The sequence below is a fragment of the Eutrema salsugineum genome, unplaced genomic scaffold, assembly GCF_000478725.1.
Source record: "Eutrema salsugineum unplaced genomic scaffold, Eutsalg1_0 scaffold_7, whole genome shotgun sequence".
Taxonomy (NCBI): domain Eukaryota; kingdom Viridiplantae; phylum Streptophyta; class Magnoliopsida; order Brassicales; family Brassicaceae; genus Eutrema; species Eutrema salsugineum.
In genome coordinates, this window is record NW_006256486.1 from 12665549 (window position 1) to 12678330 (window position 12782).

A 12782-nucleotide genomic window follows, 5' to 3' on the forward strand; every position below is an offset into this window, starting at 1 on the left:
TCCCTTAGAGTTTCCAAAAGCTCAGCGTTTTTAGCCATAGTTTACAAACCAATCGGTTTTTACTTGTTTATTTAGATCTGCATTTCAATTGCCTTAGATCGATATTTTACTTGCTTTACTTGCTTTCCATTCGATTTTTCTACTTGCTTTCTAGGATAGATTTATTTGCTTTCTTTAAGTTTTAGTTTAATTCGTGATAAACAACCAACCTTTAAAACCAATCTAGTCTAGACATAAAGTTAAAAAGCGTAGAAGAATACCAGGCACACAAATCTCTGTGGATTTGATCCCTAAATACTACAACTGTTTAGCTGTGCACTTGCGGCTTTCATTTGTTTTTGTTAAGGGTAAAACTTGTTCTCTCACGCAGTTGACACGCAATCACATATATATCCCCATCGAAAATCCCTTTGACCCAACAATAAAACTACTCAGACATGATGAACGAAATCAAAAACATAGTATTAAAAAGTAGAGCAATAATCGAAATTGAAAAAGAAAGAACAAGGGTTCAAGAGACAAAATCTCTCTCTCCCTAAAAACTAAAACTTAAAAAGTATTCTAAAACAATAAGAGCATATGAGGTGATCCGAATTAGGCTTCCTTAACCATGTATTTATAGTGCTTAATACATCTTTGGGCGTCACTTAGGGTTTCTCCAAATGAGGAAATCATTTTGGGCTTCAGAAATGGGCCTTCTAGTTCAGAGTTGGCTGGCCATGGTCGGGAAGTGCGTGACCGCAGGGAATGGATGCTTGGCCACGGTCGGGTAGCCTCTGACCATGGTGAAATGGCTGTTGGCCGCGGGTGGAAATGCTTGACGGCTGGTTTACGGGACATATTGCTCTTCGCGTAACTTTTTATTGAACCGTTGGATTGCCAAGCTGTAAAGTGTGCTGGAAAGCTGATAGTTCCATCTTTGAGATCTCCAAATTTGAGCTGGATCAAACAATGACAAGGCCTTCAATCGGGGGTGAACTTCTGACGGTTTGACTCCGAGCTGAAAATCTGGTCTGCTATCCATTTTGTTAAGCTTTTCCCTAAGTTTCCTGAAAAGAGTCTTGGAACTACAAATGCTAGAAAAACGTAATAAAAGTACTTGAAAGCACTAAAAAACATAGAAAAGTATTTTAAAACGATTCATAAAAGTTGTTAAAATACGGTGTTATCAACTACCCCAGTTTTAAACCTCTGTTTGTCCCCAAACAAAACAAAAGTCTAAACTGGTTAAGTGAAAAAAAAAATAGGAAATGCACAAATCTCAGAGACATGAACTCCTAAACTAGGACCAAAGATCGTGCATCAATCCACAACTTAGTTTAGAAAATTCTCACCAAGACACAAAAGATACTAGTCCACTTTTTCCGTCATGCAAAACTTAAATAATCTAAATCTTGATTCGAGTCAACTAGCTCTCTACATTCACTAAGTGCAAAAGTGAATTCTCATTAAAGACATCATTCAGGGTAGACGTCGTTTGGCATTAAAGGGCTGTTTAAGTGGTGGAGTTAAAGTGTTTCGGGTTACCTGATGAATCTGGAGGATGCAAGATAATATGCAAAACCGCAAGAGAGATAAGGTCCTGTTGATGACCGCAATTTTCAGTCACTTATTCTTGCCGAATGTTGTTGCATAATACTTCTTCCTTTGTTGTGAACAGCTATTCCCTAAGACTTAGATTCTTCCCGGGAATCAGAAAATGATCTCTAAAACTTCATAAAATTGAACTCTAGCTTGCCTTGAGACTTAAAATTCGACTTCTCTAGACTCTCTAAGGCTTTTATTTCCTTTCCTTTCCAATTTTGGGATTTTTTTTTTTTTAAGAAAGGGGAAATGCCTTTTAAAGAGAGAGAGAATAGAGGACGAGATTGTACCAAAATTTGAGATTTTTCTAAGGCAAACTGAGCTTCCTCATGTGGTGAATCCTTCTGGGAAGTTTTCCGGCAAAATCGCAGGTCTCTGTCTTTGGTGACTGAAAACTGCGTCGTTCCTCTTTCTCTCCCACGTTTTTACACATATCTGCATATAAGACAATAGAAAACAAAAGTGCATGGTGGTTTGAAAGAGGCTTGGTTAAGGTGGGGAACTACCTAAAGATAAACTAGCCATTCCGGATCAACAGAGAGTGGTAAAAAGGGTAAAGGAGTCCTGAATGTATGATTCGTTTCCCTGGTCTAATACTTTAATGAGAGAATTAAGTCCAAGTTAAGTCCAAATAAAACAGAGCTAGTGTATTCCTTCATCTAAATCGAAATCATTCAAATTCCTCTAGGGTACTTCGTTTCAAATGTGCTTAGCTACCGCCTAGTCTAGTCCTAAATCATGAATGAGCATGTCACTAAGAACAGTCTAAAAGCACACAGTCAACTATCATTGATTCATGTTCACCATTTCCTTTAAAACGTATTTTGTTTTGAAAACCGATTTTGAAAAACTTTAAGGAAAATGCAAAAAGTGTAGATAATGCAAGACTAATGAAAGAAAAGTGGCTATAAAGGGATGAAATTCTCCCCCAGACTTAAATCACACTGTCCTCAGTGTGAAAAAGGTCAAGATTGGATGAGAAAAATGCATAGATAATCGAATTTGGTAAGGCCAAAGAGAACTTACCTGGATCCGGGATGCTGGTGGAGATGGACCGGATCAATTCGAATAGGTTTGGGAAGGTGATAGGTGGTGATGGAAGGTGGTGGTAAGTGATTAATGAGGTAGAGTGAGACTTGGTGAGGTGGAATGAGTTGAAGTGGGTGGTTTGGGGTCAGGTATCATCTGAACGACCATTTACCGCGGTAAGGAGTCACGCGACCGCGGTAAACTGGTGTCCGGCCGCAGTCAGAAAGACGCGGTCAGGAATACGCGGCCGTGGTCGAAGTGGTGTTTCCCGCAGTCAGAACACCTGCGACCACGGGTCTTAAATGCGGCTTGTTCCTGCTTCTCATTGGTTCCTGCTGGCCTGAGCAGTCAGGGACCATCCTTCTTTTTGGTTTTTTCGGTTTTTTGATTTTTTTGGTTTTTATTTATTTATGAGAAACACCTGAAACTAAGAAAAAGAAAAAGATCAGTAGAAAAAGAAAGAAAAATTGATAACACCGTATTTTGACCACTTTTATGGATCGTTTTGAAATACTTTCTCTATGTTTTTAATTGCTTTTAAGTACTTTTATTACGTTTTCCTAGTATTTGTAGTTCCAAGACTCTTTTCAGGTAACTTTGGGAAAAACTTAACAAAATGGATAGAAAACCAGATTTCAGCTCAGAGTCAAACCGTCAGAAGTTCACCTCGATTGAAGGCTTTCTCACTGTCTGATCCAGCTCAAATTTGGATATCTTAAAGATGGAAGTATCAGCTTTCCAGCACACTTTACAGCTTGGCAATCCAACGGTTCAATCAAAAGATACACGAAGAGCAAGATGTCCCGTAAACCAGCTGGCAAGCGTTTCCACCTGCGGCCAACAGATCAATCCCCGCGGTCACGCACGTCCCGGCCGCGGCAAGCCACCCATTCCCCGCGGTCACGCACATCCCTACCGCGGCCAGCTAATTCCGAATCTGAAGGCCCATTTCTGAAGCCCATATCATTTTTCCAGCCTTGATTCCGGAACCCTAGACCCTAGAGATGTCTTGAGCACTATAAATACATGTTTTAGGAACCTAATTCGTATGACCTCATATGTTCTTATTGTTTTAGAATACTTTTTAAGTTTTAGGTTTTAGGGAGAGAGAGATTTGTCTCTTGAACCCTTGTTCTTTCTTTTTCAATTTCGGTTTCTATTCTACTTTTTAATATTATGTTTTTGATTTCGTTCATCATGTTTGAGTAGTTTTATTGTTGGGATTAAGGGATTTTCGATGGGGATTTATATGTTCGGTGAGGATTCCATGAGCTTTTGAGCCGAATCTTAGAAATTTTTCTTCTGAATTCGTTTTTACTGCATGAGAGTAACGTCATGAACTACAATCTGATCCAGATGCTTGGTGACACGAAAGTGTTCATCCGGTGTCAGATCTAGTTTGGGAGAGCAAAACAAACATAGGAGTGGAAACCTACCTATGGGCGATTTGTGAATGCTGACGAGTCTTAAACATAATGCATCACTTCTTTTCCAGGGCCAGAGTGGAAAACTACTGGTCAGGGTTGAGAGAGATAGTTGTCTATAATCAGGACAGTGGCATATTCATACGTCCGTGACTCCAGTTCGAAAAGTTTAAGCTAAGATCTTATCAAATTTACTCTCTAGCAATGTTTTGAATCGTTCATACCCCTGAGAAAACTTCCCTAAACCCCAGCGCCTCTTTTCTTATAGATTTACACCGATTTTAATTCAAGCTTTAGTCTAGTTTATTTACTCTTTCAATCGATTTTCATTTAAACAGTTAGGTTAGCCGTTTTCTCGTTTTTACCCGTTTTCGTAAAGTTTAGTTATTAGGTCATTTTAATTCCCGTATTTTCTCTTTAAGATTCGTTTTTACGTTTTAAACACACCACCAAAACCCTCAAAAAACTCGCCTTGTTCTAGACTTCCTTACTTTATATTTCTTTCGAAGACTTTTGCAGGAAAGATCCTCCTTCCCTGTGGATTCGATCCCTAAGTACTACAATCGATCAGCTGTGCACTTGCGGCTATTGATTTCATTTAGGGTAAAACTTGACACCCTCACACACGACAGCACATCAAGTTTTTGGCGCCGTTGCTGGGGAAGGCACGCATTTTCTTTCCCGCAAAACCCTAAGAAAGGTTGGTAAATCGACTCTAGAACCCCTTTTTCTGTATATTTCCATTTTTCGGTTATTTTGTTTCCATTTCAGAAGATATGGATCCTATAAATCGAAATCCACACTATGAGAAAGATTTCTACAACACTCCTCAAGCCAGCAGACGCAGAGAAGAACACCAAGCCCGAGATCTTAGCTACATGGATCGATACAGCCAGCCTAATCATCCATACCACTGGTGCAGAGAACCTGTTCGACGCCGGGAAGATCCTTGTTGTCCTCCTCCGACCTACTTCGAGCCACACGCCTATAATCCTCCACCGCAGAACCCTAATCAGCAAGAGGACAACTTGAGGATCAGCAGACGTTTGGGACGCCTCGAAGGAATGATAAACCAGTTCCTTGATCAGCAGATTCTCACCGAAAACACCCTGCTCAAGAGAATTGATTCAATCTCTGAAGAATTCAATAGAAAATTCGATGATCTGGCCAATCATGTTCGAGTTCTGGAAGAACAAACCCACAAGGACGCACAAACACAAGCTGGGATGATCCACCAAGTCGCAACAGAGCAGACAAGACAAGGGTATGACATCATACAAAACTCAAGCGATATTGTCGAATTGAAGCAGGAGATCAAAGAAGTCAGAGAATCCGCCTCTTGGTATAGAGAGAAGACAGACAAAGAGTTGCAGGAGATCGAGCACAGGCTGAACAAACTTGAGCTCAAAGCACGGGAGATTGATGCAAGAATGGAACAGATGCCCAACATTGAGCAAATTGAGAGATTTTCTAAGAGATCTCCCAAAGATCCTGATGAAGATGCACAACAACGCCCTGGTATGATTTCATATGATGCTGGTCTACCCAATAAAGAAGCTGGAAAAGTTCGTGTCAAGTACAAGAAGGAAGAAACGGACTATGAGCAAATTATATCCGGAGCCGCGGGTCCGAGCATCCTGACCGCGGCCAAGGCCCCTTTTCCCGCGGTCGCGACGCCTCTGACCGCGGGAGTTAGTCGTTCAGATTCACCTCCGGGATTTCAGAGAAAAATAATACATCTCCTGTCCCAACTTCAACCACCAGCACCTAAAAAAGCAACTCAGGAAGAAGAAAACCAAGTTTCAGATGAAGAAACAGATTGGCAGGAATCATTACCTTGTATGATGGCAAGGGAATGTTTTGAAGACTCAGCTGACTCTTCAATCCAAGAAGACCCGATATGCAGCAAGATAAAGATGCCATACATCGATTCAATCATTGAATACGACGCTGCAGCTTTCTTTCGTGAATCCTATTCTGCGTCTGAAACACCAGCCAACACCTACAGAGAAAGGCAAGTTCGAATTCTCCATAAGGTCAAGACTACAGGTCAGTTTCTTATCTCTTGTTCTATTAGAGGAGAAATGTTTAAAAACGTGCTTTGTGTTTCTGGAGCTTGTCTTAACATGATGTCCAAGGCAATTGCTTTGAGACTTTGATGTGATTCTGGAAAGCAACAACAAAGACTTGGAATTGGAACTAGAAGATGGAGAGCAAGTAGCTGAGGAACAAGAGCTTGTAGCTGATCAAGAAGATCTTTTAAGCGTTCCAAGTGGTCCAATGACTCGATCAAGGACTAAGAAGCTCAAGCAAATCATTTGGAGCTATCATCAAGGGCCTTGACTCGATTCAGGAGGGAAAAGAGCCGATCACAATCACCCTGATTGTGATCCAAGTCCAAGATGGCTAAGTGGGCTTGAGATCCAGGCTTGTACTCTTTTTCCCTATCTCAAGTTTTGTCCCATTGGGTTTTCTTGAGATAGGTTTTTAATGAGGCAAGAATGGATCTCTATTTCGCCTAAGTCCACAAAGCTAAGCCCAAGCTGTTTCATCAAGAGGAGCGCCTAAATCGAATTCAAACTTGACAGCTTGTTCTTTGTTTATTTCCGAGATTGAGTTAATATTGTGAGACTCATCTCTTCTTTCTTTCTTCTTCATATTCGCTTGAACTCTTTTGTATCAAACATCTTATCTTTTATTCTCAAACTCTTTCTTTAAAGATTAAGATCACGTTTGTTGGTGTGTCATATCCTTCAAACACCTTGATTCGACTTTGTGTGTGTTATATCACCTAGAAGATTCAAGTACGCGTATCAAGAGTGTTCCGCGACTCTTGTGTGTGTCCTTTCGATTCCCCAAGCCCCTTGAACAATCTCCGATTGTTTCCAAGGCCTATGTCATCAAGTTCCAGTCATTAGAGTGACGATCAAGGGCAGATCCACACTAGGATCACATCAAGTGGTATCAGAGCACCATTCTAATCACTGGATCGTCGTGTATCAGGTTGTATCGATTCAAATCTAAGTTCTTTTCGAGTTCTAATCTGTATTTTATGATCACTTGTGCTAGATCTGTTGAGAACTTGATTGTTTTCATCACAAGACATCTAGATCATACTAGTCTTACTATAAACTGACCGATCAACTTCCTAATTGCATCCGTTTGAGATTGTCTTTTTAAATTCTCTTAAAGTGACTATCGAGATTCTGTAAAAAGAACCGATCGCTAGTGACTTTGCTTGTGAAAATTTTCAGGAAAGTCATGATCGAAGAAGAAGAGACCAGCTAACAACGAGACAACAAGCTTCTGATGGAGGCGATGACCACAAAAATGAAAGAACTAATGGCTGCTCAGTTCGAAGTATTCAAGCAAGAGATGCAACACCAATCCGATGCAAAAACTGATCGAGAAACAAGGAGAAAGAATCGCGTGAATTCGCCAGAGAGAACCAGAGAACAACTTAGACCACCAAGAGATGAAGCGGCTGAGTCGTACTACAGCCGAGATAGCAGCTCTTCGAGGAGCCATCACCGACGCCAAAGACGAGCCCGAGACGAGCCTATACCTCTCTAAGACGGACTAGGAGGAATCAAGTTGCGAATTCCCTCGTTTCATGGGAAAAATGATCCGGACGGTTACTTAGAGTGGGAGAAGAAGATCGAATTGGTCTTTAACTGTCAACATTACACCGAGATTAACCGAGTAAGGGTCGCGGCCACCGAGTTCTACGACTACGCCTTAAGCTGGTGGGATCAATTGGTTACTTCTAGAAGGCGAAATGGAGAATACCCTGTTGAGAGTTGGCATGAAATGAAAACTATCATGAGGAAGAGGTTTGTGCCGAGCCATTATCATAGGGAATTGCATCAGAGGATCAGAAGATTGGCTCAAGGCAACCGATCAGTGGTAGAATACTATCAAGAAATGGAAACCCTTATGTTGAGAGCTGATATCACCGAAGATAGAGAGGCCACAATGTTAAGGTTTCTAGGTGGCTTAAACCGAGACATACAGGATCGGCTTGAGATGCAACATTACGTGGAGGTTGAGGAAATGTTGCATAAGGCCATCCTTATCGAGCAACAGCTTAAGAGGAAACCGGTGACAAAACCAAACTATGGAACCGTATCAACAACTTCTAGGCCAAGTTACTTAAAGGAGGAGAAGCTCAATCCTTACCAGAGAGATGGAAAGCAAATCGCGGTGCCAAAGCCTGAGAACAAACCGTTCGTGACTCAACAAGAAGGAAAAGGCAAAACCGAAGCCTCCACAAGTCGATCTAGAGATGTAAAGTGTTTCAAGTGCCAAGGCCGAGGTCATTACGCCAATGAGTGCTCTAATAAAAGAGTCTTGATTCTCAAAGACGATGGAGAGATCGAGTCTGAGGAAGAAAGTCCTGAACATGAACCTATGACCGAGTATGAGGAGATGCCGGCTCAGGGTTCGCTACTAGTTGCCCGAAGATCTCTAAGTGTTCAGTCCAAGACAGAAGAACAAGAGCAAAGGGAGAACCTATTCCACACTCGATGCCTTGTTCAAGGAAAAGTATGTAGCCTTATCATCGATGGGGGCAGTTGTACTAACGTCGCAAGTGAGGCCATGGTTAAGAAGCTAGGTTTAAGCGTTAAGAAGCATCCGAGGCCATACAAGCTTCAATGGTTGAACGAGAATGGAGAACTGAAAGTGAATAGCCAAGTCTCAGTCCCTATAACCATCGGACGATACCAAGATGAGATCCTTTGTGACGTGCTACCTATGGAGGCTGGACATATCCTTCTTGGCCGACCATGGCAATCCGATAAACAAGTCATACACGATGGTTTCACTAATAAGCATTCGTTTGTTTTCAATGGCAGGAAAACAATTTTGGTGCCTCTAACACCTCAAGAAGTGTATCAAGATCAGCTCCAACTCAAACGAAAGGAGAAACTCGTGAACAAATCATCGAACTTTTTCTTAAAAGCTGGTGATGTAGCAAGAGCCTTGATATCCAAGCAACCGGTTTTACTATTTGTCTTTAAGGAATCTCTTGTTAGTATCACTAACATTACACCGGTGCTACCGAGTGAAATGAATGATCTATTGCAGGCTTATAATGACGTATTCCCGGAGGATAATCCTAAGGAGTTGCCACCAATTAGAGGCATTGAACATCAAATAGATTTCATTCCCGGAGCTTTATTACCCAATCGACCTGCCTACAGAACCAACCCGGTAGAAACTAAATAGCTACAACGACAAGTGAAAGAGCTCATGGAGAAAGGCCACATCAGAGAGAGCATGAGCCCTTGTGCTGTGCCCGTGTTACTTGTGCCTAAAAAGGATGGAAGCTGGCGCATGTGTGTTGATTGCTGAGCAATTAACAATATAACGGTTAAGTATAGGCCTCCAATTCCTAGATTAGACGACCTGTTAGATGAATTGCATGGGTCTAGCATCTTCTCTAAAATTGATCTTAAGAGTGGATACCATCAAATTAGGATGAAAGAGGAAGATGAGTGGAAAACTGCTTTTAAGACTAAGCATGGCCTATACGAGTGGTTAGTCATGCCTTTTGGCTTGACAAACGCACCTAGCACCTTTATGAGATTGATGAATCATGTTCTTAGGGCGTTTATAGGTGTATTTGTGGTCGTTTACTTTGATGACATATTGGTCTATAGTAAGAGTCTAAGCGATCATGTCTTGCATTTGAAATCTGTCTTAGATGTGCTTCGGAAGGAAAAATTGTATGCCAATCTTAAGAAATGCACATTCTGCACAGATAACTTGGTATTTTTAGGCTTTGTTGTAAGCGCAGATGGAATCAAGGTCGATGAAGAGAAGGTGAAAGCAATAAAGGAATGGCCAAGTCCTAAGACCGTGAGTGAAGTAAGGAGTTTTCACGGCTTAGCCGGATTCTATAGGAGGTTTGTGAAGGACTTTAGCACCATTGCTGCTCCAGTTACTGAGATAATCAAGAAAGAAGTTGGATTCAAGTGGGAACAAGCGCAAGAAGATGCATTACAAGCCTTAAAGGATAAGCTTAGTAATGCTCCCCTCTTAATTCTACCAGATTTCCTTAAAACGTTTGAAATCGAATGTGATGCCTCTGGTATAGGTATTGGTGCTGTTTTGATGCAGGATCGGAAGCCCATTGCTTTCTTCAGTGAGAAACTTGGAGGCGCCACACTTAACTACCCTACATATGACAAAGAACTCTATGCCCTGGTCCGAGCCTTGCAAACATGGCAACATTATCTTTGGCCTAAAGAGTTCCTCATACACACGGATCATGAGTCTCTTAAGCATCTAAAGGGACAGCAAAAGCTCAACAAGAGACACGCAAGGTGGGGAGAATTCATAGAAACATTTCCCTATGTGATCAAGTACAAACAAGGTAAAAACAATGTAGTTGCTGATGCATTGTCTCGAAGGTATGATTTAATCTCTACTCTTGATGCTAAGCTTATAGGGTTTGAGCAGCTTAAACATATGTACGCATCAGATTCTGACTTTGGAGAAAAATACCAATCCTGTGAAAAGTTTGCCAAAGATCATTACTTCAGGCAAGATGGTTTTCTCTTTTATGATAATCGCCTATGCATTCCTAACTGTTCTATTCGAGATCTTTTAGTCAGGGAAGCACACGGAGGAGGTCTCATGGGTCATTTTGGCGTTACTAATGCAAGATCACTTCTACTGGCCTCACATGAAGAGAGACGTAGAGAGAATCTGCAAGAGATGTGCAACTTGTAAACAGGCTAAGTCTAAGGTTAAGCCCCACGGTTTGTACTCCCCATTACCTATTCCTTCTCACCCCTGGGTTGATATCTCTATGGGTTTCATATTTGGCTTGCCTAGGACTAGAACAGGAAAGGATTCTATATTCGTTGTTGTGGATAGATTCTCAAAGATGGCTCATTTCATTGCATGCAATAAAACCGATGATGCATCTCATGTAGCCAATCTGTTCATTAAAGAAGTAGTTCGTTTGCATGGCTTGCCTAGGACCATTGTTTCTGATCGTGATGCTAAGTTTCTTAATTATTTTTGGAAAAAAATATGGTCTAAGCTAGGAACTAAGCTTCTGTTCTCTACTACATGTCATCCGGAAAGTGATGGACAAACTGAAGTAGTAAATAGAACTCTGTCTACTTTACTACGTGCATTAGTTAAGGAAAATCTTAAGTCATGGGAAGAATGTTTGCCTCAGGTTGAATTCGCTTATAATCACTTGATGCACACTGCTTCTAAATTTTCACCATTTGAGATTGTCTATGACATTAATCCTATAACTCCTTTGGATCTAACCCCTATTCCTTTGAGTGAAAGAGCTAGTATTGATGGGCAAAAGAAGGCCGAGCTAGTGAAGCAGATCCATGAGAAAGCCAAGAAAAATATAGAGGAAAAGACTAAGCTCTATGCGGAACAAGCTAACAAGAAACGACGAGAGATGATCTTTGAAGTTGGCGACCAAGTCTGGGTTCACCTAAGGAAAGAAAGGTTCCCGGCTGAAAGGAAATCAAAACTTATGCCGAGGGTGGATGGACCGTTCAAAATCATCAAGAGGATTCATAACAATGCTTATCAACTAGATCTCTGAGGTAAGTATAACATTAGTCCTAGCTTTAATGTTGCTGACTTAGCTCCCTTTTGTGCAGATGATCCAGATTTGAGGTCAAATCTTTTTCAAGAAGAGGGGGATGATGTGATTCTGGAAAGCAACAACAAAGACTTGGAATTGGAACTAGAAGATGGAGAGCAAGTAGCTGAGGAACAAGAGCTTGTAGCTGATCAAGAAGATCTTTTAAGCGTTCCAAGTGGTCCAATGACTCGATCAAGGACTAAGAAGCTCAAGCAAATCATTGGAGGTATCATCAAGGGCCTTGACTCGATTCAGGAGGGAAAAGAGCCGATCACAAGCACCCTGATTGTGATCCAAGTCCATGATGGCTAAGTGGGCTTGAGATCCAGGCTTGTACTCTTTTTCCCTATCTCAAGTTTTGTCCCATTGGGTTTTCTTGAGATAGGTTTTTAATGAGGCAAGAATGGATCTCTATTTCGCCTAAGTCCACAAAGCTAAGCCCAAGCTGTTTCATCAAGAGGAGCGCCTAAATCGAATTCAAACTTGACAGCTTGTTCTTTGTTTATTTCCGAGATTGAGTTAATATTGTGAGACTCATCTCTTCTTTCTTTCTTCTTTATATTCGCTTGAACTCCTTTGTATCAAACATCTTATCTTTTATTCTCAAACTCTTTCTTTAAAGATTAAGATCACGTTTGTTGGTGTGTCATATCCTTCAAACACCTTGATTCGACTTTGTGTGTGTTATATCACCTAGAAGATTCAAGTAGGCGTATCAAGAGTGTTCCGCGACTCTTGTGTGTGTCCTTTCAATTCCCCAAGCCCCTTGAACAATCTCCGATTGTTTCCAAGGCCTATTTCATCAAGTTCCAGTCATTAGAGTGATGATCAAGGGCAGATCCACACTAGGATCACATCAGACTTGGTATTAAACACCTGCGCAGGACTAGAGCAAAAATTAGTCTAGCTGATGATTCCAATGCAACACCTCAAGGAATAGCTCATGAAGTTCTTTTGAGAATAGGAGATTGCATAGTGCCTGTCGACTTCTACATTGTCAAGACGAGAGACGCAACATATCTAGAGATTCTCGGATGGTCTTTTCTAGCAACTTCCGGAGCTATAATGGACTGGCCAAATCGGAAGATTTCATTTGCTAATATCGACAATGACGTCTT